The 27,635-nt window shown below is 42.7% G+C and overlaps 1 protein-coding gene across 24 annotated transcripts in view; it reads left to right on the plus strand.

The window, feature by feature from the left end:
- The window catches only part of GCNT1 (glucosaminyl (N-acetyl) transferase 1), a 258,795-nt gene that overhangs the window by 145,755 nt on the left and 85,405 nt on the right, over positions 1–27,635 (plus strand). For 11 of the 24 annotated variants that reach the window (XR_014058405.1, XR_014058407.1, XR_014058375.1 and 8 more), the window contains one exon: positions 12,203–12,342. The exons of the other annotated variants lie outside the window; for them this stretch is intronic. The gene's annotated coding sequence lies outside the window, so the exon portion shown is untranslated. The remainder of the gene's footprint in view (positions 1–12,202; positions 12,343–27,635) is intronic. 24 annotated transcript variants of the gene reach the window in all.

Below are 27,635 nucleotides of genomic sequence, written 5' to 3' on the forward strand. Positions count from 1 at the left end.
ATATATGACATTTTTTATAAGAATAATATTTCATCAGGAAACACTAATTTAATACAAAAGTTTTAGCAGGGAAATATCCCATTTTCTTTGATATACCCAAATATGCAGAGCTGGAAATGTGTGCTGGGGAAATAAAATATGGGACTCTGGGTAGGGGTCGGGGCAGCATGTGCTAGATCTTGCTGAAACCAGAAACTTGTAAGTTTTTGGAAGAGCTTTGAAGAACTTCCGATTTAATTCAGTTTGCATATTTATCAGTTGTTTTATTATAATCTTTCTAAGAGCAAGATTATTTTCTTCAGTGATATCTCAGTCCCTGAGTTTACTTCCTGGTCTCTTCTGTGGAAATTTCCTGTGTACTGATACTGGTGTAGTTGCCTCTACAACTTCCTTTTTCATTACTGTTTACCATGTGTGTGGTGTGTAATTGAACTATCTTTTGTTTCAACAAAAGAAGCCAACTCAATGGGGGTCTGAATCTGAAAATTCCTTGATCCCCAAAGCTTCCATTTATGCAAAAAGAATGAATTTAAGAATATTATGAACAGAACCCCTCTCTGGCATTTTTATAAGTAATTCTAATACATATTTAAATTATTTTTCACTTAGTTTTGAATGCTAGGATGATGAATTAATACATACAACTAAACCAGAAAAGGGCCCTGAGGCCACCAACCCGTATGGATTACAAGTAAAGACTGGCTTCTAATGTTACTTTCTGTTAGAGGGATTTGGGTTTTATTTTTTTAAGATTCTATAAAAACCCCAAGAAAAATTAAGTACTGTTCAAAAGAAGAAATGTGGGCAAATTTTAGGAAAGGCATAGTTGAGAAATCTCCTCATTTGAGAAAGCTAAAAACAGCATGAACATTGCAAGGAAGTGGTCAGCTCTAGTAGAGTGGGCAGCAAGGTTGAAAGGAGATGAAAACCACTGACTCATGGCTTCCCTTTCATCTGGTGGGCTGCCAAGTGTCATTACATGTTTTTAGTTATTTCTGTAGGCATGTTGTAACTGCAAGGTATTTCTTAGCTCAGCAGATAAGAGCCATGTAGGTAACTGAGCTGGACCAGTGAATGGGAGGAGGAACAGACTCTACAGGGTGACCCAGAGGGTCTCACTATATGGCACTGGTTTCAGCTGGATTGGATGACCTCTGAACATTAAGCTAATTTCATGTGTATTTCTTCATTCATCCAGTCATTCCTTTAGGGAGTAGTTATTACATACATAGGGTTGTCAGGTGGTTTAAACCAAAAATACCAGACACACAATAAAAATGTATAGACTAAGTTTTGTTTTGTTTTTTAAAGAAAGCAACACCTAAATTTTCAATAATATTGAAAACTTATTAGTTAGAGATGGTGGCCTGGACACATATATTTATCTTGGTTTTCTTGAAAGACTCCATTAAAAATAACAGTGAACTTTACTTCAAAGCACAGATGCATCAGAACAGAGAGTAGAAGAAACCACGGGAAAGAAGGCAAGATGGAAAGCCAGTAGATGAGTGGGAAGTGACGTAGCCAACTCTAAGAAGTGAAATCCTAAGGGGACTGTGGTGGGAAGGGAGTCCTCCATTCATTTTGCACCACAGAGCCCAGAAATGCTCGGAAATCCGTGACACCAGGTCTCTCTAAAATGGGGAAAAAAATAGGTTGAAAATCTTTTTGAGAAGCTGTTGACCCCCAGCTCTCTTCTCAATGTCCTACAGGTGAGGGTCACTTCCCTACCTTTGCACAGGATTGAAGGTTCGTCTAAAGAGCTGTGCGGCCAGACACAGTGGCCACTCAGCACATTGTGGTTTTCTGAGCTCTTGAGATGTGGCTCTTCTGAATCAAGATGTGCTGTATGTGTGAAATACACACCAGACTTGAAAACTTAGCACAATAAAAAAGAATGTGAAATAACCTCTTGATATTTAAAAAAGTATATTGATTCCACATTAAAACAACAGTGCTTTTGATATGTTGGCTTACATAAGAAAACATATGATTAAATTCATTTTCCTCTTTTTAAAACCTTTTTTTAATATGCTAAGAGAAAATTTAAGGTGATTTCCATGGCTCCCAGTATGTTTCTGTTGGACAGCATTGCTCTAGAGAATGTGAACCAAGGGGGACTCTGGAGCAAGGTCACAGTCAAGGAGTTCCCATACTGAAAACAGGATGGGCAAGTGAAAGCTAACATGAAATAGTCAGACCCCAGTCCCTTCCCTCACTCAGATCCCAGAATGGCAGCTGGTCTGCTAACTTCAAGTTGGAGACGGGAACACTCAGCCCAGGACAGCCTAGGAGAAGACCTACAGAGCCCCAGGCAAACCCTAGCAGACCCTGCTATCTCCCAACGTTCACTTCTGTGCATGAAGATGGGTTCCTGCAAATGCCTGCAACTCTCTCAGGGAGAATGTGCTTCTCAGCCTGCACATCCCAGCCAGAAATGCCGGAACTGATGTCCTTGCAGTTGGTGGATAAAGAGCCCAGTTGCCTGGCTCTTTAACTGGGTAGACAACCCTGAGCTGCAGGACCCATGGGGACTCAAGTTTCACAGAGCACTGGGTTTGCTCACCCTGGACGGCCTTCTTCTCCTGTCTCACTTCTCTGCCTTGTTGCTCAGTTGCTCAGTCTTGTCCAACTGTGACCCCACGAGCTGCAGCACACCAGGCTTCCCTGCCCTTCACTGTCTCTTGGAGTTTGCTCAAACTCATGTCCAGTTGAGTCAGCGATGCAATCCAACCATCTCATCCTCTGTCACCTCCCTTCTCCTCCTGCCCTTGGTCTTTCCCAGCATCAGGGTCTTTTCCAGTGAGTCAGCTCTTTGCATCAGGTGGCCAAAATATTGGAGCTTCAGCATCAGTCCTTCCAATGAATATTCAGGGTTGATTTCCTTTCGATTGACTGGTTTGATCTCCTTGATGTCCAAAGGACTCTCAAGGGTCTTCTCCAGCTCCACAGTTCAAAAGCATCTATTCTTCAGTGCTCAGCCTTCGTTATGGTCCAATTCTCACATCCATACATGACTACTGGAAAAATCATAGCTTTGACTAAATGGACCTTTGTTGGCTAAGTGATGTCTCTGCTTTTTAATACATTGTCTAGATTTGTCATAGTGTTTCTTCCAAGAAGAAAGTGTCTTTTAATTTTGTGACTGTAGTCACCATCTGCAGTGCTTTTGGAGCCCAAGAAAATAAGATCTGTCACTGCTTCTACTTTTCCCCCATCTATTTGCCATAGAGTGATGAAACTGGGTGCCATGATCTTAATTTTTTGAATGTTCCTGTGATTACCTTGAAATCAATTTACTGTACTCAGCTCCTTGTCCCTGGGTCTGCTTTGGGGGAACCTAAACTAAGACCCATTCTGAAAGTGGACGTTGTTTAGGAAAATAGCCCAGCTGTGTCTCTCTACAGGGGAGCTGCTGTGGATATGCCTCAGTCACACTCTCAGCTCTTTCCAGAGCCTACTTTTAAATATGAGCAGGAAGCCTGAGCCACCAGACATCGGAGGGAATCCTCTAATGATTCAGAGAGCAAAACAATATTTTTTTTTTAACTTACAGTCTATATTATGGCTAATTTTTCTGCCCTGCTTATGCATGGAAGTAATATTGTGCCATCAGAATAAGACCGAATGCACAAAACGCGTGTGTGTGTGTGTGTGTGTGTGTGCCTGTTTCACTAAACAGAAACCTGAAACACTGGGCTGTCTGTCTACTACCTACACTAGATGCCACTCACTGATTCAGGTACTGGATACAGGGATTAATGCCAGTCCCTGCTGTTGTAAGGAGATATAGTCCAAGGGAAAAGTCAGCCAAGAGGGGAAATGCTTATTGTGCAGTGGGAAAGAGAGGACAGACTGCCCAGTAGGGTAAGGGCATCCAAGTGGCCCTAAAACAAACAGACTGGGAGAGGGTACGAGGAAACACGTGTGGAGGGCCAGCTGGATGCTGCAGAAGGAAGGACATTTCCAGCAAGAACAGCAGACGGGACCACAAGGGGGAAACCAAAATATCCTGAGATGGGTGCACTAAAGGGTGTGAGCAGGAAAGGATCCAGGAATGGGGCTGGAAGGGTGCCCAGGCCCGGCTTATCTTGCCAGTGAGGTGGGATGATTTTCTACAGGAGCCCAGGCATCATTGCAAGACTCAGGGCAGCTTCACCTAAAGAAAGATATCTTCAGAGGTCTCCATAGTCTATGTAGTTCAGTTCAGTTCAGTCGCTCAGTCGTGTCCGACTCTTTGCGACCCCATGAATTGCAGCACGCCAGGCCTCCCTGTCCATCACCAACTCCCAGAGTCCACCCAAACCCATGTCCATCGAGTCGGTGATGCCATCCAACCATCTCATCCTCTGTCGTCCCCTTCTCCTCCTGCCCCCAATCCTACCCAGCATTAGGGTCTTTTCCAATGAGTCAACCCTTCGCATGAGGTGGCCAAAGTATTGGAGTTTCAGCTTCAACATCAGACCTTCCAATGAACACCCAGGACTGATCTCTTTTACGATGGATTGATTGGATCTCCTTGCAGTCCAAGGGACTCTCAAGAGTCTTCTCCAACACCACAGTTCAAAAGCATCAATTCTTCAGCGCTCAGCTTTCTTCACCGTCCAACTCTCACATCCATACATGACCACTGGAAAAACCATAGCCTTGACTAGATGGACTTTTGTTGGCAAAGTAATGTCTCTGCTTTTCAATATGCTATCTAGGTTGGCCATAACCTTCCTTCCAAGGAGTAAGCGTCTTTTAATTTCATGGCTGCAATCACCATCAGCAGTGATTCTGGAGCCCAAAAAAATAAAGTCTGACACTGTTTGCACTGTTTCCCCATCTATTTCCCATGAAGTGATGGGACCAGATGCCATGATGTTAGTTTTCTGAACGTTGAGCTTTAAGCCAACTTTTTCACTCTCCTCTTTCACCTTCATCAAGAGGCTCTTGAGTTCTTCTTCACTTTCTGCCATAAGGGTGGTGTCATCTGCATATCTGAGGTTATTGATATTTCTCCCGGCAGTCTTGATTCCAGCTTGTGTTTCTTCCAGCCCAGCGTTTCTCATGATGTACTCTGCATATAAGTTAAATAAGCAGGGTGACAATATACAGCCTTGACGTACTCCTTTTCCTATTTGGAACCAGTCTGTTGTTCCATGTCCAGTTCTAACTGTTGCTTCCTGACCTGCATACAGGTTTCTCAAGAGACAGGTCAGATGGTCTGGTATTCCCATCTCTTTCAGAATATTCCACAGTTTATTGTGATCCACACAGTCAAAGGCTTTGGCATAGTCAATAAAGCCGAAATACATGTTTTTCTGGAACTCTCTTGCTTTTTCGATGATCCAGCGGATATTGACAATTTGATCTCTGGTTCCTCTGCCTTTTCTAAAACCAGCTTAAACATCCGGAAGTTCACGGTTCACGTATTGCTGAAGCCTGGCTTGGAGAATTTTGAGCATTACTTTACTAGCATGTGAGATGAGTGCAATTGTGCGGTAGTTTGAGCATTCTTTGGCATTGCCTTTCTTTGGGATTGGAACAAAAACTGACCTTTTCCAGTCCTGTGGCCACTGCTGAGTCCATGTAGAGGAAATGCAAACAACCACTGCCTACCTTTGTGTCTTTTTTAAAAAACTGAAGTATAGTTAATTTACAGTGTTGTTAACTTCAAGTAAAAAGCAAAGTGATTCATACACACACACACACACACACACACACACACACACACACACTTTTCCAGATTCTTTTCCATTGTAGGTTATTACACAATAGAGTATAGTTCCCTGTGCTTTACAGTAGGTCTTTGCTGTTTACATCTTTTACCTACAGTAGTGTGTATATTTTACTCTCTGATATGAAGTGTGGTTGTTTTTCCATCTGTTGGAAAAATAGCAACTTAAGTACTCAAGACCTTCAGAATTCTTGTATGTGCTAAGTCACTTTGGTCATGTCCGACTCTTTTGATCCTGTGGACTGTAGCCCTCCAGGCCTTCTAGGCTCCTCTCTCCATGGGATTCTCCAGGCAAGAACACTGGAGTGAGTCGCCATGCCCTCCTGTAAGGGATCTTCCTGACCTAGGGATCGAACCCATATCTTTTATGTCTCCTGCATTGGCAGACAGGTTCTTAACCACTAGTGCCACCTGGGAAGCTCAGTATAGTAGTGTGTATATGTTAATCCCAAATTCTTCATTTATCACCATCCCCTGCCCACCACTATCCCCTTTGGTAACCATAATATTGTTCTATGTGTGTGAGTCTATTTCTGTTTTTTAAATAAGTTCATTTGTATCATTTTTTTTTTAGATTCTATGTATAAGTGATATCATGACATTTATCTTTCTCTGACTTCATTCTCTTAAGATGATCATATCTGGGTCCATCCATGTTGCTGCAAATGGCATCGTTTCATTCTTTTTATGGCTGAGAAATATTCCATTTTATATATATATACATTATATATATATACATATGTATATACACATATATAAAATGTATATATACACACATATGTGTGTGTGTATATATATATATATACACACATATATAAATCTCACATATTCTTTATCCATTCATCCGCTGATGGACATTTAGGCTGTTCCCATGTCTTGACTATTGTGAACAGTGCTGCTATGAACCTTCGGGTACATGTGTCATTTTGAATTTTGGTTTGCTCTGGTATATGCCCAGGAGGGAGATTGCTGAATCATATGGCAGTTCTATTTTTAGTTGTTTTTTTTTTTGTAAGCAAGGCCCCCATACTGTTCTCCATAGTGGCTACACTGATTTACATTCCCACTAATGGTGTGAGAGGGTTCCCTTCTTTCCACACCCTCTCCAGCATTTGGTATTTGTAGACTTATTAAGTGATGGCCATTCTGACTGGTATGAGGTGTTAACCTCATTTTAGTTTTGATTTTCATTTCTCTGATAATTAGTGGTGCTGAACATCTTTTCATGTGCCCGCTGGCCGTTTGTACAGTGAAAGTGCTATGGCGCCAGGTGCAGGAGGAAGATGGGGTAGGTGCTTGGCAGTTGTGTGGAGTCTGCTCTTTGTGCTTAAGTGCCCCTCAACCCATGAATGATGGTCATGTTTTTGTTCCTCTCACTCAGCATCTCCATTTGGCCCAGAGCCTGTCACCAAGGAGCTGAATGACAGGCCTTCCTCCTCCTGAGACCATTCTGTCTGGGTCCCCCTTCCAGTGAGGAGTCAGTGGATCGGAAGCTCTGGTCCTGGCTAACGTAGAATTATTCCCAAGTTACACAACATCTTAAACCAGTTATACAAGAAGCGTTTCTAGAAAGCACTAAGAATGAATCTAAGGGAGGAACATCTGACTCCTCACAGGGTGACAGGGGAGAGATATGCTGGTAGAAATCCTCATGGCACCCCTAGATCTTCACCCAGACACAGGGGATCTGGAGAGGCATAACCAGGCGAAGGAAGGGAGCTGCCAGGCAGCCCGAAAACCAACCGCAGGCAACACAGTAGGGTTTTTTGCCATTATAGAGCCAAAGGATGGTTGTGGCTGTTAAAATAAAACTTAACCTACAAAAATAGGTGATGGTGGGCAAAATATGGCCTATCGGCCACCGTTTGCCAACTCTGGTAGAGAGGTTAAAAAAAAAAAATCAAGTCTGTGGGGAGACACATAAACTTGAACTCTAGTCCTAGCTCTAATGGCTACTAGATATATGGTCTTTAAAAAAAAACTACTTATTTATCTATTATTTTTATTTTTGGCTGCTCTGGGTCTTTGTTGCTGCAAGGACTTTTCTTTAGTTGTGCTGAGCGGGGACTACTCTGTAGTTACGATGTGTGGGCTTCTCATTGACATATCTTCTCTTGTTGTGGACCGTGGTTGGGCTCTAGGGCATGTGGGCTTCAGTAGTTGTGGCATATGGGCTCAGTAGTTGTCATTCCCCAGCTGTAGAGCACAGGCTCAATAGTTGTGGTGCACTGGCTTATTTGCTCCATAGCATGTGGGATCTTCCCAGATCAGGGATCGAACCCATGTCTCCTGCATTGGCAGGCAGATTCCTTACTACTGAGCCACCAGGGAAGCTCTAGATATGTGGTCTTCTGGAGGTTAGTTGACCTCTCCAATTCTCATTTCTCTTGAATGTAAAATGGGATAGTAATACCTACAGCTAGTATAGTGACAAGGCTAAGATTCTAGATATAAAGCCCTTAGCACTATACTGGCTACATAGGCACCCAACAAATATTAGTCCCTCTTCTCTGTTTGACTTTTCCTTAGGCTGGCATTGTTTAAAACATATGGGTGTCATTAAATACCTATTGATCCTTGGTTGTTTGAGTGATCAAATGGCAGATCCCAGAGAGGCAGGTTGTGTGTCAGGATATTTTGGGGTCCCGTATTTCTTGGATGAGATATGCTTGGCATGTTTGTGTGAAGTTTGGAAGTCATTTAAGGGATTTGAAAATTTCTTTTCTCAGTTAGTTGCAGGCAAAATAAACTGACTGGCTAATTGAAACAAAAAGGTAATTTACTGAAACGATATGGTGTAGCTCAGAAGATCCAAGAGAAACTGGGAAATTAGATTTAAAACTGATGAGGCAGCTAAAAGGAGCCTTGAAGTTTGAAAAAGTGAAAGTGTTAGTCACTCAGTCATGTCTGATTCTTTGTAACCCCATGGACTTCAGCCCACTAGGCTCCTCTGTCCATGGAATTCTCCAGGCAAGAATACTGGAGTAGGCTGCTATTTCCTCCTCCAGGGGATCTTCTCAACCCAGGGATTGAGCCCCGGTTTCCTGCATTGCTGGACGATTCTTTACCATCTGAGCCACCAGGGAAGCCTCTAGAGGGAAACTTAGAAGTAGGAATTTCACATCGGCAGGAATTTCACATCAAATGTGCCTAATTGCTAGAAAACTTTCTTTCTTTTATATTGAAATATTTACCTTCACATTCAAAGTTCTGTAGAAAGTTTGAGTTGGATGAGCTTGGTTCTATGTCTGCTCTTTCACGATAGGAGAGAGGAAAGAGGAAGGATATGGGGCCAGGATCCTTCAGGGACCCATTGACTTCCTCAGTTGAAGAGTCAGCACCTGGTTGAGTAAACTAGATTGTGACTACAAAAAGCTCTTATGAAGAGAAAGTTGTCAGACTCAAAAGAAGGCATCAAGATTGTTGGGCTGAAAGGCCCACCCCTTGTTTATCTGCGGTGGATTTTTCAACTTTGGCACTATTGACGTTTGGAGCAGAATCATTCTTTGTTGTGGAGAGCTGTCTTGCAGAATGTGTAGCAGTGTCCTGGTCTCTACTGGGTAGATGCCAGTAGCAGCACTTCCTCCCCTTCCATATCTCTGGGGTAGTGGGGGCAAAAATCACCCCAGGTTGAGAACTAGAGGACTGGTTCATATCCCAGGGGCCCTCTGAATGTTTTGCCTTCTTTGGTCTTATATAGCATTCCCTCAAGGATGTGGTCAACCTTGAGGATAGATTCAATTAGTACTTGGGATCCACTCTACTTTTTGAGGGGATCCTATATTATTCATTTACCATAAAATATTTTAATGAACTTTTCAATATGACCCTTTCTAAACAGCCTGAGATTCAGATTAAGCTTGCCTCGCCAGTGGTCTAGACCCTCAAAGGTGAATACATGAATAAGTTAATAAATAAACTTTTGAATGGAAAAGAAACATGCATCCGATTTTATTCTTTCTGCGCAGTGGCTATAGTAGTTCTTTCTTTTTGTGTCGTCTCAGCTCCAATGTCTATTTTTCCTTTCTGATTTCTTTCGAGGCATTACCTCCTCCTCGTCCACAAATCATGCAGTGGTGGTAGGACTTGGAAACCCAGTCCTGCTTTCCCAGTAAGGAAGCCTGAGATCCCTGGGGAATTTTTTCTCTCACATTGCTATACCTCCTAGCAACTTCTAACTCAACATCAACCAGTTAGAATTTTTCTCATAGGAGTTTGAGGGCTGAAGAGCAATGAAGGGGGAAGAGGGAAGAGGAATGGAGAATTGTGGAATGTGGGTTTCCAGAGAGGTTAAGAGCATCTGCTCTGTTGTCTCCATTGTTTCTGAGAAAGTAGATGGGTTCAGCACCATGAACTACTCTGTCAGGAAAGAGGGGACTGATGGAGCCTTTGGGGAAGAAAATAGAGATAGACATGGGTAGAAGAGGGAGCAGGAAATCATGCAAGAAGGAAGAGGCTGTTGCTCATGAAGGCAGTGGTGTGGATCTACCTGCTTATGACCCGGGCCTGTAGCTTGCTGCCCAGACCTTGGGTTAGTTACATGGAGAGTGAGTAACTCAGGGCCTCACCAGATCGTGATGACCCTTCCTCTTTGTCCTTTGTAAACATGTGAGGCTGTGCTTCTGGGCAGTAGCTTCCCTTTAAAAACAACAACTACCACTCTCACTGCTGCTGTTTGTTATTAAGCTCTATGTAGTCTGTTCAGCAACTGCATCTATTGTTTCATTGATTCCTCCTGGAAAGTCAATGAGATAGGTGGTAGTATTGTCCCCATCTTATGGATGAAGATATTGAGGTTCAGAGACATTAACTTGCCCAAGGGCAATCACAAGATTTGAACCAAGGTCTGACTCACTGGAGGGCCTGCACTGCAGATGGTGGGAACTTCCACCCCAGAACCTGCTAGCTCCAGATCCTGGAAAAATGGAGGAGGAAAAATGAGAGTTCCCCACTTCCAAGTCCAGCCCAGATCCACTCGTATTTCTCTGCCTACAGCTTTTGAAGCAGGACTTAACTATTTAAACTTGACTTTGATCTGGCTTTGGAAGTGCAGTTGTCTCCTGATCCAGATATCCAGCTCTCTGTCTGGTGAATTAACTTGCTTTCTATTTCCTCCTCTCCCCTGGTCTGTGGGTCAGCAGGCTACTTGATAGCATCTTGGCCAGAGAATCAGTGTATAAGGAAAGAAGACGAAGGAAAACTTAGCTCAACTCTTGTTACCTGAGGCGGCAGCTGAAACCCATGCCCACAAAGGGAGTTTTGTATTTCCCATGAATTTAAAATGTCCCTGTCACTCATGCTACTAAATGTCCCCAGGTGGTGATCCAAAAGAGAATGCAACCATTGTGCAAGCAGGAAAAGGTATAAGGAAATACTTTATAGCACACATATACGATAAAAACCCAACTCCAAGGAGCTGTTTCTTTGTTGCTCCAGCCTTGGGGGGGTGGGGAGTGACATTGTTGAAAAGCCCAAGGCCTTCGGGAGTCCAAGGAATGCTCCGCACTCTCTCTGTGGATCCAGATCTTGCCCCCTCACTGCCTCTGTGCTGCTTCCTCACTTCTAACCCTAGGGTGGGAATGCGACCTTTCTGTGTGCCTTTTCCAGTTCTGGTCAGGGAACACTCAAGCTTGGTTTTTGAATTCAGGTGTCTAGATGTCAGAAAGGTACTGAAAGATTATGAGCAGCTACTGAGCCAATATTGGCTTCTGACAAGCTTGGCCATTGGAGGATATTTTCTTGTGGGCTTAACTGTGAAGTTCTGGGGAGATCAGAGGCCATTCCCGTCAAAGGAATGACAGATGTCTTTTCAAAACCTCTCTTTTTTTCTCTTCTCTTTTCTCTTTCTCCTTTTGTGTTTTCCTTAAAAAAAAAAAAAACCAAAAAACCTGCTCTCTTACACAGATGGAGAGGAGCCACTGTTGTGTAAGAAAATATATCGGTTTATGACGCAGAAGTGCAGTGAAGCTCTGCTCCTAAGCCGAGTGGTGATTCTATTTTAGCTGAAGAGTGATTCTATTTTATTTCTGAGGTTGAAAGTGAAACAAGAAGATAAAGCTTCCTAATTCTGATTTAAGTTCTTTTTTTAAAATTATTATTCTTAGGAAGGCCTTCAGTGTTAAAGAGATTTACATTTTCCACTCTCTTCTCTCCCTTTCTTCTTCTTTTAAAGATTTTCTGGAAGGTTATTACTATCTCTTTGACTTTTGATCATGAGGAAATCTCAAGCAAAAGTAAAAGAAGAAGTATAGTAAATCTTCATACACTCTGGGAATATTTAAAACTAGCAAAAGTAGGGAAATAAATGGAATGAAACAGCAAACATGGGGGAAAACAGGATCTTTACTTTTGAATTCTCAATAATAAAGACATCTCAATTACCCACTGAAATATAAATTAATAAGAATTTCATCTTTTGGGAGAGCGCCACCTCTGGCTCAGCCCCTGAAATATGATTTTGTGGTTTCTTTCTTGCCTCAGGGATTCATGAATATACACAGGTCTTAGATGAAGGCAGATGAAACCTGGGATTTCAGCAGAGCCTCATATGTAAATTTTCAGAAGAGTTAGCAGACCATCAGGTTGATAACATCCTGGAGGAGCTGCAGGTTGGCCCAAAGGTAAGAAGACAGAGGGATGGGGCAGACCAGAGAAAACATTTCCACTTACCTAGCCAGGCCATAAGGTCAGCATGCAGCCAGAGAGACAGAGTCTTCTAGACTAGATTTGCACACACCACAGACCACCTGAGGATCTTACTGAGGTGCAGATGGAGTCAGTAGGTTTGGGGGAAGCCTGAGAACCTGCATTTCTAGCAGGCTCCCAGCCAAAGCCAGCATCATGGGCTGAAACCTGTGTAGTCTCACAGGGCCCTGTGCTCAGAAGGGAACTGAGCTTGGTTTCATGGTCTACTGTAACCCTCTTGAAATTGTTAATAATTTCAGTTTGAACTTGTGTTTTGAAGGTAAAGCTGGATGGTCCAGTGTGGCCTGTGTGAGAATGGAGCAGATGCATGCAGTGCAGCATGAATATGCTTGTCCCTTGTCTCTTGCTATGACACCACTGGGTACTCCAATGGGAAATGACCCATGAGTGTGAATTCTGGTGGGAGTTCCTCAGGTCTCAAAGCAAGTAGAGGGGAATGTGTTATGTTAAGACTTAGGAAGGTTAGGAGCACTGACATGCTTGGAACCAGAGAGTGCTGTGAACCAGATAGAAGGAAATGATGTTCTAAGACACATGAATAACCAAGGAACCATTTCATACCCTTTTATGTTGCTTCTCTTTATTAAGCCAGCCACTTAACGCTAAAAATGATGCTGCAGAAAGAAAGGGAAAGTTTCATTTCCTTTCACTCCTTCCTTATTCATCAGGAAAGAGAAGGTACAGATTGTTCATAGAATATGTGCTTATTAAGAGGTAGAATCGCAGTTGATATATTCAGTGTTTCCACTGTTCTGTGAAGAACAAAATTCATCTGTGTGTACAATTGCAAAATACAAATTGTATGATTCCACATTTGAATTATATTTACTTTTCCATTTAAAACTGGCATTGCATGATAAAAGGATAAATGGGAAATCCATGCTAGAAATTTTAAATCTTAAAGTGTCTGTACTTAGAATGACATTAAATAGCAAATATAAAACACTGCAACAATTTGAGGGGCTGTGGAGGAACGAAAAAACTTTATATTCAGTACCATGGTATGTTTTTCCTGCTTTTTGAACAAAGGACTCACATTTTGATTTTGTACTGAGCCATATGTATTATAGAGCTGGCCCTACCCTTAGGTGATGCTCATGTTTCAAGCCACATTTTGAGAAAATGAGAGTCTAGAGCCAGGTTTTGAAGACAGACAGATCTGGGTTCAATTGCAGATACTACCACCTGCTAGTTGTTTCTGTGATCTTAGGGATTCCTTAAAGGAATACATAAGAGAAAGGGAAACATTATCTTCAGTTCAGTTCAGTTCAGTCGCTCAGTCGTGTCCGACTCTTTGCGACCCCATGAACCGCAGCACGCCAGGCCTCTCTGTCCATCACCAACTCCCGGAGTCTACCCAAACCCATGTCCATCGAGTCGGTGATGCCATCCAACCATCTCATCCTCTGTCGTCCCCTTCTCCTCCTGCCCCCAATCCTACCCAGCATTAGGGTCTTTTCCAATGAGTCAGCTCTTCGCATGAGGTGGCCAAAGTATTGGAGTTTCAGCTTCAATGTCTTAATAATTGTCTAATTTGATATGTGATATTTTTGCTCATATACTTTAGTTTCCTTATCTTATAAAATGTGGATGATAGTTCCTCCCAGCCAGAAATTCAAAAGGCAACCCCCTCCTCTAAATCTTCTTGCTCTCTGCAGATGCTGGAGCTGAACCAGTGGTCCATCCCTCCTCTGCTGTAGTTAGAGGTTGACCTGGAATCAATGTTCCACATCTTCTTTATCCATTCATCTGTCAGTGGACATTTAGGTTGCTCCCATATCTTGGCTATTGTGAATAGGGCTGCTATGAACATAGTGGGGTGCTTGTATCTTTTTGAATTATAGTTTTGTCTGGATATATGACCAGGAGTGGGACTGCCAGATCAAATGATAATTTTAGTTTTAGTTTTCTGAGGAACGTACATACTGTTTTCCATAGTGACTCTACCAACTTACATTTCTACCAACAATGTAGGAGGATTCTCTTTTCTCCACACCCTCTCCAGCATTTGTTATTTGTAGACTTTTTAAATGATGAGCATTCTGACCGGTGTAAGATGATACCTCATTGTAGTTTTGATTTGCATTCCTCTAATAATTAGCAATATTGAGCATCTTTTCATATGCCTATTGGTCTTCTTTGGAGAAATGTCTGTTTAGGTCTTCTGCCCATTTTTGGATTGGGTTGTTTGTGTTTTTGCTGTTGTTGAATTGTATAAGCTGCTTGTATACTTTGGAAATTAAGTCCTTGTCTATCACATTATTTACAAATATTTTTTCACATTCTGTCTTTTTATTTTGTTTGTGGTATCCTTTCTGTGCAAAAGCTTGTAAGTTTGATCCAAACCAAATCCCATTGGTTTATTTTTTTTTTTATTCCTATTACCTTGGGAGACTAATCTGAGAAAACATTGTTACAATTTATTACAAAGAATGTACTGCCTATGGTCTCTTCTAGGAGTTTTATGATGTCATGTCTTATGTTTAAGTCTTTAAGCCATTTTGAGTTTATTTTTATGTATGGTGTGAGGCTGTGTTCTAACTTCATTGATTTACATGCGGCTGTCCAACTTTCCCAACACCACTTGAGGTAGACTTTTTCCCATTGTATGTTCTTGCCTCCTTTGTAGAAGATTAATTGACCATAAGGGTAACGGGTTATTTCTGAGTTGTCTATTCCATTCCATTCATGCATATTTTTGTTTTTGTTTCAATACTACACTGTTTTGATTTTTGTAGCTTTGTAATATTGTCTGAAGTCTGAGAGGATTATGCCTCCTGCTATGTTTTTTTCTCCCCCCTCAGGATTGCTTTGGAAATTCTGGACCTTTTCTAGTTTCATGTGAATTTTAGGATTATTTATTCTAGTTCTATGAAAAATGTCCTGGGTAATTTGATAGGGATCACCTTAAATCTGTAGATTGCTTTGGGTTGTTTGACAATTTTAACAATATTAATTCTTCCAATCAAAGAGCATGGAATGTATTTCCATTTCTTTGAATCATCTTCAATTTCCTTTATTAATGTTTTATAGTTCTCAGTGTGTATGTCTTTCACCTCCTTGGTCAGGTTCATTCCTAAGTATTTTATTTTTTGGAGTTCAATTTTAAAAGATACTGTTTGTTTGCATTCCTTTTCTGGTATTTCATTGTTAGTGTAAAGAAGTACAACTAATTTCTGTGTATTAGTCTTGTATCCTGCTACTTTGCTAAATTTGTTTATCAGTTCTAGTAGTTTTTGTGTGGAACCTTTAGGTTTTCTATCTACAGTATCATGTCATCTGTGTATAAGAACAATTTTACCCTTTCCCTTCCAATTTGGATACCTTTTATTTATTTATTTTTCTTTTCTGATTGCTGTGGTTGGGACTTCCAATACTGTGTTGAATAGAAGAGGTGAGAGTGGGCATCCTTGTCTTGTTCCAGATTTTAGTGGAAAGGCTTTCAACTTTTCACCATTATATTCATTTTACTTTAGTGCAGTATTCTACATATTCCACACATAACCCCGATTATATCAGGGTCCAACTTTACCAGTTGGTGATCTTTACTAATTCCACAGCCTTCAAGTTTGAAGTTTTCCCAGGATTTTTTGCAAATTCCCAGGAAATTACATTTATATCCTCCGCTGTCCTCAAGGACAACTTCCCCATGTGACCTTTTTTGACCTTACATCAAGCTAGCCATAGGACTCTTTGTAAGTTTACTCTTTGTAAGTTTGCCCCAAAGAATCCACTTCTACGCAGAGCAAGGTACCCTTTCTTAAAGAAACTGTCAGGGTAACAAAGACAGTAACAAAGAGGTGTGAGCCCTCACCACAATCAAAATTTAAACTCTCTGTCAGTGGTTGTTTTATTGCAGATTCTCTCTTGGGCTAAGTGCTGTGAATTCTGTCTCACCACCACTCCCATTCCTCTTTCATTTTTTACAGCACAATTCATTTCTCCCAACTCAGTATCAACCTGTACATCTGTGCTATCCTAACATGACACGTGAGACCTTCTTTTATCATAATCAGTCCTCTTAAGAGAGTAATTGCAGTTGTATGTGGAAATATCTTTTGTTTGTTTTTATTCACACTATGGTTGCTTTCTCTATAAAGGGTTTCCTAAATCTTCCCTCCTACTTTCCAGCTTCTCAACAAAATACCTATTGTTTATACAGTTTCTATTAACCTGTCAATACTTCTAACATGTAACTGACGAGGTTACATATTTGATGGTATATACTCTATCTTTCTCTGTCTCCCTGTCTAGTTTTTTCCCTCCGTATTAGCTTTGTCTGTAACAGATCTGTCATTCATCTGTGCCCTGGCTCAGGAGAACTGCTTTTGTGTGTCTCTTCTCATCTCTTCCCAACTCTTCCTACAGTGACTTCTGGGACCTTGGGGTTGGACAGGCTCTGGGCAGGGAAGGAGTGGGAATCCCTTAGCCTGTGTTAGGACTGAGGGGCCATGAGATGTCCCCCTGAGTAAGAGAGAAGGGACTCCAGTGGGAAAGAACCACCAAAGACCAGGACAGTTGTCACCCAGACTCGCTGAGCAGACAAGGACACCCTGGAAGAACTGTCTCCTTGCCTGCTGCCTTGCAGCCTATGGGTGGGATACTCATTTACCTTCATTGGTCCCAAAGGGCTGGACGACTGTTGTGTCCTGTTGTCAACAAGTGTCTCTAAGATGTTCCCAGACCTTACTGGGTGGCCTGACCTCAGCCCGACCTTGTCTCATTCTCCTAAATTCGGAAATTGTCTCCATTGATGACTGTTCTCTCCAGGTGCTCCTGTTCATCATGGTGGAGGAGAGAGTCTAGAAGCTTCCTCATGCTGCTTGCAGGGCCTCCTCAAGAGAGGCTCTGGTGAATGGAGAGAAACAAGCTCCTGTTGGAGGAAGAGGCAGTGGATAAGGGGGTGGACCACATCTACACCTCTAGGGAAGGCTGAACATCACACCCGTGACTGTAGGGTCAGAGGAAGCCACCTGGGAGTGTCTGGGGAGGATTGAAATCAAGTCCCATTGAGTCTGAGTTAAAGTGAGGCTGTCGGAAGTGAAGCAGAGAGGGTGGGGGTGCAGATGACAGCTGGGTGAGTCAGCACTTCATGGGGTTGGAGAATCTTTCCCTAAAGGGCTGTTTAGCCTCCTGTGGGATCCCTTTGTTTCTGTCTTCACCCCATGTCACCTGGGCTCCTATTTCCCAGCTTGGAAACATGCCTGAAAGCGTCTGACCTGAACCCAGACTCACTGTCTCTGTGGAAATGGTGATTAATCTCTTCCCTTCCTTCCTGTATCCTTCTTCCCAGCACAGCTTGTGCTACCCAGGATCTCTGTACAATCCAGTAGAACCTGGATGAACAGAGGAGAGAGACTCCCGGGGAGGACAGGGTGAAAGAAAGCCTTGGAGTGAGTTTGAAGGACTACAATGACCTGGGGACATGGGAGCATGTGAATTTGGCTGCTGTCTTGTTCCCTGCTGTGCTCCTGGCTCAGGTGGTCCTTTCTGTTTCCATTGGCCACCTTGGTAACTCCCTGTTGAAGACAGCTTTCTGCAGACTTTCCATCAAGCTCACTGCAGCCAGGGGTGCCGCCCAACACCCAGGGGAGCTAAACTTCCTGTGTTGTGGAAGCTGGTGGAAGACACTGCTCCTGATTGGTCCCCCTGGGACACTCAGCTTCCTGGCCAGAGTCCTCTCTAACCTTGACCTTCTCATCTCTGGCCACCACCCTCTCTTATGTTGTACCCACCCCATCAGTGTCCTTTTCTTCTCCCTCACCAAAGGGGGTCTCTCTGCCACTGTGTTTCAATTTTTTAGTGGTCTGTTTCCTACTCTGATGACATGTCCTTTCCTATCTAGCCACAAATCATTCAGACACTACATCGTGTTACCCAGTTAAACTTGGTTCCTGGTCTAGTCTTCTGATCTTACTTCATCTTATCAGGTTATCAATCTCCCACCTAAAAAAAACACTTTTTTAAAGAAAACAGTTCTATTTATTATTCAGCAAGCAGCAGGAGGGCAAGGGGAAGGGCCCAGGCCATGGGTTTCCATTTGTTTCCCCCACCTAGAGGGCTGAGAGGCTCTTGGCTGTAGAAGAACATGAACCCAGCTGCTGACCCTTAGGCAAAGCAAATGACCCTGGCCTAAGTACCAACTCATGAACCCCGACCCCAGGCTTGTCTCACTAGGGCCACTGAGGCCTCTTGGAGCCAGGCTGACTAGACTCTGGGGTTCTGATTCCAGGTTGTGGGCAGGTGGACTTAGATCTCAAGCTCCAGGCTAAGCCAAAGGCCAACCTTCAGGTCCATAGCCTGAATGTATCACAAACAAGCCACTGGAGCCATCTGGTATACTAACACTGCCATTTATGCTCCAGAGGAGTGGAGAAGTTAGGGCAGTACAGCTCATCCTGGCTCCCCCAGGCTATTCAACTACTCTGGCTTCTGGAAAATGCCCCTAGAAAAGCAACCTTCAGTTCCTGTCAGGTGGGGCAGGCTTAGAGAGCAAACTAGCTTAAGGTATAGAAAAATTCATTTCTGCTTTAGATAATCTAGTCTATAATATTGCACATCCATCATTTCACTTATCTTTTAGGATGTTTTACAAGTTTGGGTTGAAAACTGGGCATGATGTACTGAGTAAAAGGAGCTGAATTAGGATTTATGTTGATCTGGCATTAGGCTGTGTTTACTGTTTGATGTAGCTGTGAGAGGCTCCTTGTCCACTGACATCCTTGTTTTTGTCTCTTTCATTGTCCCTGAGTTTCCCTAGAGACTTCTTAACTCTTTCCTGAGACACACAGTTCTTTCCATCGTGTTCCCCTATCACAGGAGCCCTGTGATGCGATGGGGGGTGGGGGTAGGGTGGATGACGGGAGGGAGGAAGTGCTCTCTGCTCCTATGATTAGGTCTCAGTCTTTAGTGTGCCTGTGCTGACCTTCACCAATGCTTTGCAGTTTCATTTGTTTTTCTCTGTTAGCTGAGACAGGAAGGCTTAGAGGGGACTGGATTTGAATATTTTCCATCTCCAGGCTCTGGTAAAATCCCAGTAGGTTAGGGTCTAGTAAAACTCTTAAAGGCAGTCCTTTGTAGAACAACATGTTCTGGGCATAAATAAAAACAGCCACTTTCCCTTCCTGCTGGAAGCACTAAGGAGTTTTTCTCTGATCTTCACTGTGAAAAGTTAGTGGGGCTCCTGGACATAAAACTTACAAAAGGTGAGGATTTCTAACTCTCAGAGTTGTACACTGAGTCTCCAACAATTTGTCAGTTATATTTAGGTTTCCCTACCTGGGTTCTGGTTCTCTCCAAGATTTCTGCTCTTGGATTTCTGTTCCAATAAATTATGATTCTCTGTATCTGTTTGTTGGTCTCTTCAGTTTGGGGGGGCAGATGTTTGGCCTGTGACCTCAGTTCTTTGGGGAGATAAGGGTTACTAGTCTGCAATTTGTTCATCTTTTTTTGTGTGTGTAGACAGGAGAGACAACTCCCAAGTTCCTTACAGTCTGGACTAAAAACCAGAAGTGTTCTCATTTAATTTGATTTTTTCAGTTGAAGTTCAGAGATGTTCGGTCACCCATCCGTTAGGTAGAAAAGCCATGACTGGAGAACTCAGGGGATGTGACTCTCATGTCGGTGATCTTTCTCATATACCAGATGCTCACCAAAGGTGAGGCAGCGGCTTAAAACACCTCAGACGCTGGCCCTGAGGAAGTCATTACTGGATCCCAATCTTTGCTTCTCTCCGTAATCAGGATTTCCAGCCTCTAGGGGATAGTACAAGACTTGTCACGAGTGGCAAGGCAGAAGCATCTAGGAAGGATGCCTCAGTCTCGTTCTGCTTCCAGCAGTGGGTTTCCCTTCCCTATCCCGTCTGTTGCCCACATGGATAAACAGGAGGGTTCACACAAGCAGGGAAGCTGTTGACTGAATAATGGTGGAGTGCTAAGAACATATTTGACCAGAAAACCTTTTCAGATGCATTCTGTCCACGTTCAGGGCTCACAGTGTGGTGCCAATCTAGGCTCCATGATTAGCCTTGTATAGGGTTGGGTTTCTGCAGGAGCCCCTGACATTGAGCACCAAGGCAGTCGGGGAGCCTACACAGCAAGCCTGCCCCACACCCTGTGCGTGAATGTTCTGATTCCCTGGTGGTGGAGACCATGGCTGAGTCCCATAATCCCGCCTCTTGGACCCACAGTTACTCCCTCTGTGTCCAGAGCTGTCTAAGGGGCTCCTGTTCCTGGAGGCAGTCTTCATGGCAGGCTTTCATTCTCAGAACTGCTCCAGAATCTTCCCATTTAGGACAGGGTTCTCTTTTAGGGACAGGAGTTCTAGCCTTTGACGACTTTTATCTAGAAATTCCATTAACCCTGAGCACCTAGACTGAAACTTGTTATTTTCTCACGGACATGGGAACAGGTCTGGGTTTGTTTAGGGATCCCAGGGGCAGTTGAAGGGTCGTGTAGCCCCTGCCTCCCTGCCCTTCCCCTGAGCCTCAGGCTCTTGTTTCTTGCTTTCGACTGGAGGGACTTAGAAGCGTGCCGATTATCTTCACTGTGGGATGAAGTTTGGACTGTCGATGCCAGAAGGTGGTAATTTCCCTTGGTAGAGCTTCTTGTTAGCCCTCTTGAATCACTTCAAGTAATTTGCTTGTGGTTGTCATGGGGTAAGTTACCAAGCTATTTATTGCTGTTCCCTAGTCCCTGTCTGAATAGATTTTCAAAGAAAGGAAAAGGTAATTTCACTTGCTTTTCTAGGCAATTCTAGACTTGTGATCCTGAAAGTGGCATATTAGTAATACGATACTGTGTACCAAATGATCCCAAATCTTAGTAAGTCTTAAAACAAGCACCATTTCTTCTTTGTAATTTTTTTTTAATTAATTTATTTATTTTAGTTGAGGAAAACATAGGCAAAACACTCTCCGATGTAAATCACAGCAAGCACCATTTCTGATCTCACAGTTTCTGTCAGTCAGGAGTCAGCTGCGTAGCTGGCTCAGGGTCCCTGTTGAGGCTGCACTCCAGGCTTTGGCCAGGGTTATAGTCATCTCAAGGCGAATCTTGGGGAGAATCCATCTGCTTCCAAGTTCACTCACGTGGCTTTTGGCAAGCCTTGGGTTCTCTCTGGCTGTGGTCCTAGATATTAGTTCCTTGCCACGTGGGATCTTCTTTGGGGAAGTTCATAGTTTGGCCTCTGGCTTCCCTCAGAGCAGTGAGGGAGAGTAAGATCAAACAAGACCAGACGTTCCTGTTGTTTTATAAGCTAATTTTGGAGGTGTCATTTTATCACTTCTGTTGTATTCCGTTTGTCAGGAGGGAGTCACTAGGTCTAGCCCACACTCAAGGGGAGAGGATTACACAGGGGTGTGAGGACCAGGAGGTGGGGACCACCGGGAGTCCTCTTGGAGGCTGCCTACCACCGGTTGTTAATTTCTTTGTGTGTTTCCCTGCCCAGATCAGAAGTTACAGGGCATCTGTTATATACTGTGATCCAGGCTCTTGTGTGGGAGGTGAATTTAGCCGGGTGTTCCTCAGCGGGCAGAGATGACCTGGAGATGGAGTCACTGGCTTGAAAGAGAGAGAGCTGTCCAAGATTAGCAGTGGCTCCAGGGGCTTGAGGAAAAGTGGGCGGAGGACTTTACAAGCATCAGTATCTTGTATGCAAGTGTCCTAGCAGCCAGTAGGACTCCTGATGGATGAGCTGATATACTTGCTACAGGTCTGTGATCAGCACTTTAGTCTCAGGAGCTGCGTGAAATTTGCTTAATCCCCTAGATGACAAAGAGGTTGTGGAGCCACCTACCTGTGTGTAGAATGCATGGTCTTGGATAACAAATATCCCGGTAGCAACCATGGTATACCAAAGACCAAACAGTCTTTCCTAGGTAATTTTTTGACAGATTGTAACACTCAAGAGTTAAAGAACATCCAATAATGACTGATATTGGGAGGGTTCATGTTGTAGTAATGAACAGTACTAGATAGAATTTAATTTAGGAAAAGTTATGTGATATTTCTTTTGCTTTAGCATTGTAAAAGTATATTATATTTGGGTTTATTATGTATTTAATCTTGACAACTCTTTGTTTGTATTGTTTATTCTTTTGATAGAAGGGAAATTGAAGCACAGAGAAGTGAATATGAATATATGTTTAGTGGGCTAGCATAGAAGGAGAAGCCAGGGCTGGAGAACTCTATTGTGAGGAATCCATTTACTTGGCTTAAACTAACCAAAGAATGGAAATATATTGACTATAACTGAGAAGTCTGGGATTAGGGCTGTAGTTGTGCAGCAGGTATGCAGGGTGCAATTCAAGTCATCAAGATACCATTGTTTGTCACCATCCTCATGTACTTCTGCCTTTTCAGGCTCTCTGTAATACCAGGACACCTGGCAGCAGGTTCAGACCATAAACCTTCCAGGATCAAGTGCCCCTGAAAATGCAGTGTCTCCTACAAAAGTCCCAGCCAAGTCTGACTATGTCTTTCAGACTCCAGTTGGGGGACACATTTGTGTCTGCATCTCTCACTGAGAGAATGCAATGCTCCTTTTGACTTGGCCTGGGGCACATGCCCGTCTTGGACAATGGGTTTGTGGAGGGACGGTTCATTCTGTACATAAACTGAGCCTGAGCTATGGAAGTCATTTCCCCAGAAACGAGCATTATTCAGTAGAGATACAATTGACTTCTTCCAGTAGAAATGACAACTCCAAACATGGCATTTTGTTGCCTCATTGGGTAGTAGCTGATTAAGAATCAGCTATTAGAAAATTCATTTCATCAGTCCTGATATGCTGTATACATTCAGTTCAGTTCAGTTGCTCAGTCGTGTCCAACTCTTTGCGGCCCCATGAACCGCAGCACGCCAGGCCTCCCTGTCCGTCACCGACTCCCGGAGTTCACCCAAACCCATGTCCATTGAGTCGGTGGTGCCATCCAACCATCTCATCTTCTGTCGTCCCCTTCTCCTCCTGCCCTTAATCTTTCCCAGCATCAGGGTCTTTTCAAATGAGTCAGCTGTTCTCATGAGGTGGCCAAAGTATTGGAGTTTCAGCTTCAGCATCAGTCCTTCCAATGAACACCCAGGACTGACCTCCTTTAGGATGGACTGGTTGGATCTCCTTGCAGTACAAGGGACTCTCAAGAGTCTTCTCCAACACCACAATTCAAAAGCATCAATTCTTCGGCGCTCAGCTTTCTTCACTGTCCAACTCTCACATCCATACATGACCACTTGAAAAACCATAGCCTTGACAAGACAGACCTTTGTTGACAAAGTAATGTCTCTGCTTTTTAATATGCTGTCCAGGTTGGTCATAACTTTCCTTCCAAGAGCAAGCATCTTTTAATTTCATGGCTTAAATCACCATCTGCAGTGATTTTGGAGCCCCAAAAATAAAGTCAGCCACTGTTTCCACTGTTTCCCCATCTATTTGCCATGAAGTGATGGGACCAGATGCTATGATCTTAGTTTTCTGAATGTTGAGCTTTAAGCCAACTTTTTCACTCTCCTATTTCACTTTCATCAAGAGGTTCTTTAGTTCTTCTTCACTTTCTGCCATGAGAGTGGTGTCATCTGCATATCTGAGGTTATTGATATTTCTCCCGGCAATCTTGATTCCAGCTTGTGTTTCATCCAGCCCAGCATTTCTCATGATGTACTCTGCATATAAGTTAAATAAGCAGGGTGACAATATACAGCCTTGACGTGCTCCTTTTCCTATTTGGAACCAGTCTGTTGTTCCATGTCCAGCTCTAACTGTTGCTTCCTGACCTGCATACAGGTTTCTCAAGAGGCAGGTCAGGTGGTCTGGTGTTCCCATCTCTTGAAGAATTTTCCACAGTTTATTGTGATCCACACAGGCAAAGACTTTGGCATAGTCAATAAAGCAGAAATAGATGTTTTTCTAGAACTCTCTTGGCTTTTTCTTGCTATATACATTACTGGTTTTTAATCCATTTAGTCAGTCTTAACATCTTATTTAATAATTAATGTAATTAATTAATGAGTTGAATAAATCTTTGGCACCTATTCACTTTATAGTTCTGTGAAAGTCAAGTTTTTAACTTTAAAATATTATATTTTAATAAGTGGGAGGAGACTACTTTGTTCTTTTCATTTATGATTCTCATTTTTCTTTAAAAACCATCTGGGTAATATATCCTCATGAGAGTTGTATCTTTAAATCTGTCTGACTTTTTAAACAACTTGCCATCTAGGTGAGTCAGACTTGTGAGTGGATACCCCAGCCTCTGGCCAAGTTGCCCTGGCAGGTGCTGTGTGGAACAGGGATAAGCCATCCCTACAAAGTCCTACGCAAATTGTAGATTAATGAGCAAAGTGAGTAAATTATTGTTTTGAAGTCATTTGTAATATAGAAATCAATGATAGAGGGGACATTCCTTTAAATATGTCTTTGCCTGAAATTTTTACAACAAACAGCTGTTACCTTTTTTTTTTAATTTTGGGAGGAAGATTAAAATTAAAAATATAGCAGGAGTTTCTGTTTGTGCTTCCATTACTTATATCCTTATGTGAGATCTAATTTCCAAGTCACCTAGGGGTCAAAAGGCATTTCTTCGTCAAAGACTGTTATGACAGTACCTCCTGACCTCTTAGATCTTCTCACACTGGGGAGAAAAGGAAAGGAAAGATGGAAGCCACATACAGATTATAAAGAAAGTAAATATTAATACTATCAAGTGCTGTGGGCTTCTCTGGTGGTTCAGATGGTAAAGAATCCTCCTACCTTGTGGGAGACCTGGGTTTGGTCCCTGGGTTAAGAAGATCCCCTGGAGGAGGGCATGGCAACCTACTGCAGTATTCTTGCCTGGAGAATCCCCATGGACAGAGGAGCCTGGCGGGGTACAGTCCATGGAGTCACAAAGAGCTGGACATGACTGAGCGACTAAGCACAGCACATCAAGTGCTGAACCTGTGGATCACTTTCTTTCCTGCTTGATCAATGCTTCTTTACTCACACCACATTCTCTAAACTTTGGGCCAGTGGGTAGTCCCTTGACTCCTGTTCTTGGCTTGGAGAAAGTCTTTTCCTGCATAATATTTTTCATTTATGAGGCATCTCTACTTATTTAAGGTGGAGACTGGGAGTGAGGCTTCTGTTTCTTCTGAGCCTATTGGTCATTCCAGCGTTCCTCAGGATTGACTTGAGAATGTCAACATTCCTCGTGACCTTAGAGGGACCTGCATTTTCAGAAGGCTGGCCTTTGGTGTCTTCCAACCTTCTCATGAGCTTGAAGACTTCTCATCTCTTTAGTATGAGAAAGAAGTGGGCCAGATCAGTCCTTAAATATATCCTTTCTTTATTCTTCATGACTGTCAATCCATTGAGTTAATATATCTGCAAACCAGACTCTAGGTCATTCTGTCCATAACATTATTAACTAGTCAACTAGAAAAACAGGAAGTTGACAGCTTTTTGAGATGGACTTGCATTCTATCACAGCATTGCATTCTTTCCATTCTATGTATAATGGATTGTTCTGTGCCCTGTATAGCCTGGGAGGAGGGAAAGGTGCAGGGAGAGGAAGAGGCTTGTCGTCAGGATTTTTAGGCTTTATCAGAGGTCAAAGAAGCATAGCTTGTTGAACTTATGAGTCTGATCTACAGTCCAGAGACATGTACATGCCATCAGGAGCTGGGAGCCCCATCGTGGCCTGCTTCTTCAGGAGAACCTCAGGGACAAAATGTGGGGGTAGATAGTAGGGCACCTGACTGAGTTTATTGGTGAAACATCTCTTGATTTGATCCTTACAGCCACAAGAATAGTGTTTTGAGTGTCTTCAGGGCATTGTGGCCTAGGATAGGTTATTAAATGCCAAGTGTATTAAGAAAAATTCTCAGATTTTCAAACTAAAACACTATCTCTTGCAAATCAGTAGGTAGAAAAGTAAGTATCTCAACTTAAAAAAATGGGTAGAGGATATAAACAGTCAATCCACAGAAGAAGAAATACAGATAACAGGAGATAAATATATAAAGGAGTTCAGTTTTACTAGTTTCAAGAAAATGCAATTAAAAACAATGGCATCAAAAAAAAAAGAAGAAAAAAACAATGGTAACTTTTTTTTGCTTTCAGAATGATCAAAATTAAAAACATATCAAAGCCCTATATCAACAAGTATTGACAAAGATTTTTTTTCCTTGACTAGATTCTAGCCAGGCTCCTCTGAGCCCTCTTCTTGACTGGGTCTCAACCTTGGCCTATGAAAACTACAAATTCTCAACACAAATGGTTTTGTCAACCCCTCTCCCCCCACATTAAAAGACTTCAACACTGACACAGTTTCTAACTGCTCCAGGTCACATCCCTAGGATGACCCAAGTTCCTCTTAAATTGCCTGCCTGAGAAAACTCAAGGCTATCAAAAGAGTTTTCTGTTGGTTCTAGCCAACACCTGACTCTTGACCTCTGAGCCCCCTTTCTTGGAGCATTTAGTAAAAAGGCCTTACAACTGTGAATCCTTCCTCTGTCCCTTTGAGATATATCCTATCCCCTCCAATTCAGGAATGTCTTTCTAAAGGACCTGAAAGCCATTCCACTAAAATGCATTCATCAGGAAGGCTGGGGCCTGTTTCCCAGTCTCTGTGAGGGGGTTGACTCCTGGTTTCAGTAACTGCCGCCTGGCAGACACAGCTGTCATAATCAGCACTGACATTGACCCACTCTGATTTTTCACTTCCCTGACTCTGCTGAGCCCGAGTTCACCTTCCTCTCTTCTCCTTCATTTTCTCTTTAAAACACCCAATTACCTCTGCACCAATCAAAGCTGACTTCAGTTTACACCGAACCTCCTTCCCTATTGCAATAACATATTACTTGTTAAAATCTGTCCTTAACCATTTTAACTAATAACCAGTTCTGTTAATCTCTGACAGCATGTGGAGAAATGCAGTGTCTCACACACAGTGACAGTCTAAATTAATGTAATTATTCCTTAGGTGGTTTAGCAATATTTGGCAACAATTTAAATTTTTTTTTTCAGCTGAGGTATAGTACTTCTAGGAAATTATCAAAAAGAATTTTGGACATGGAGAGATAATCAGAACACAAACTCTGCCTCCCTTTCTCTCTACATACATAAAAAATTCATGATGACATATATGGAAAGATTTTCCAGATAAATGCATTATAATGTATTAATAAACAATGATGTGATTGAATGGTAAGACTGGGTGATTTTACCCTCTCCT

This window comes from Giraffa tippelskirchi, chromosome 1 (genome assembly GCF_054371585.1).
Source record: "Giraffa tippelskirchi isolate mGirTip1 chromosome 1, T2T-mGirTip1v1.2.pri, whole genome shotgun sequence".
Lineage (NCBI taxonomy): Eukaryota > Metazoa > Chordata > Mammalia > Artiodactyla > Giraffidae > Giraffa > Giraffa tippelskirchi.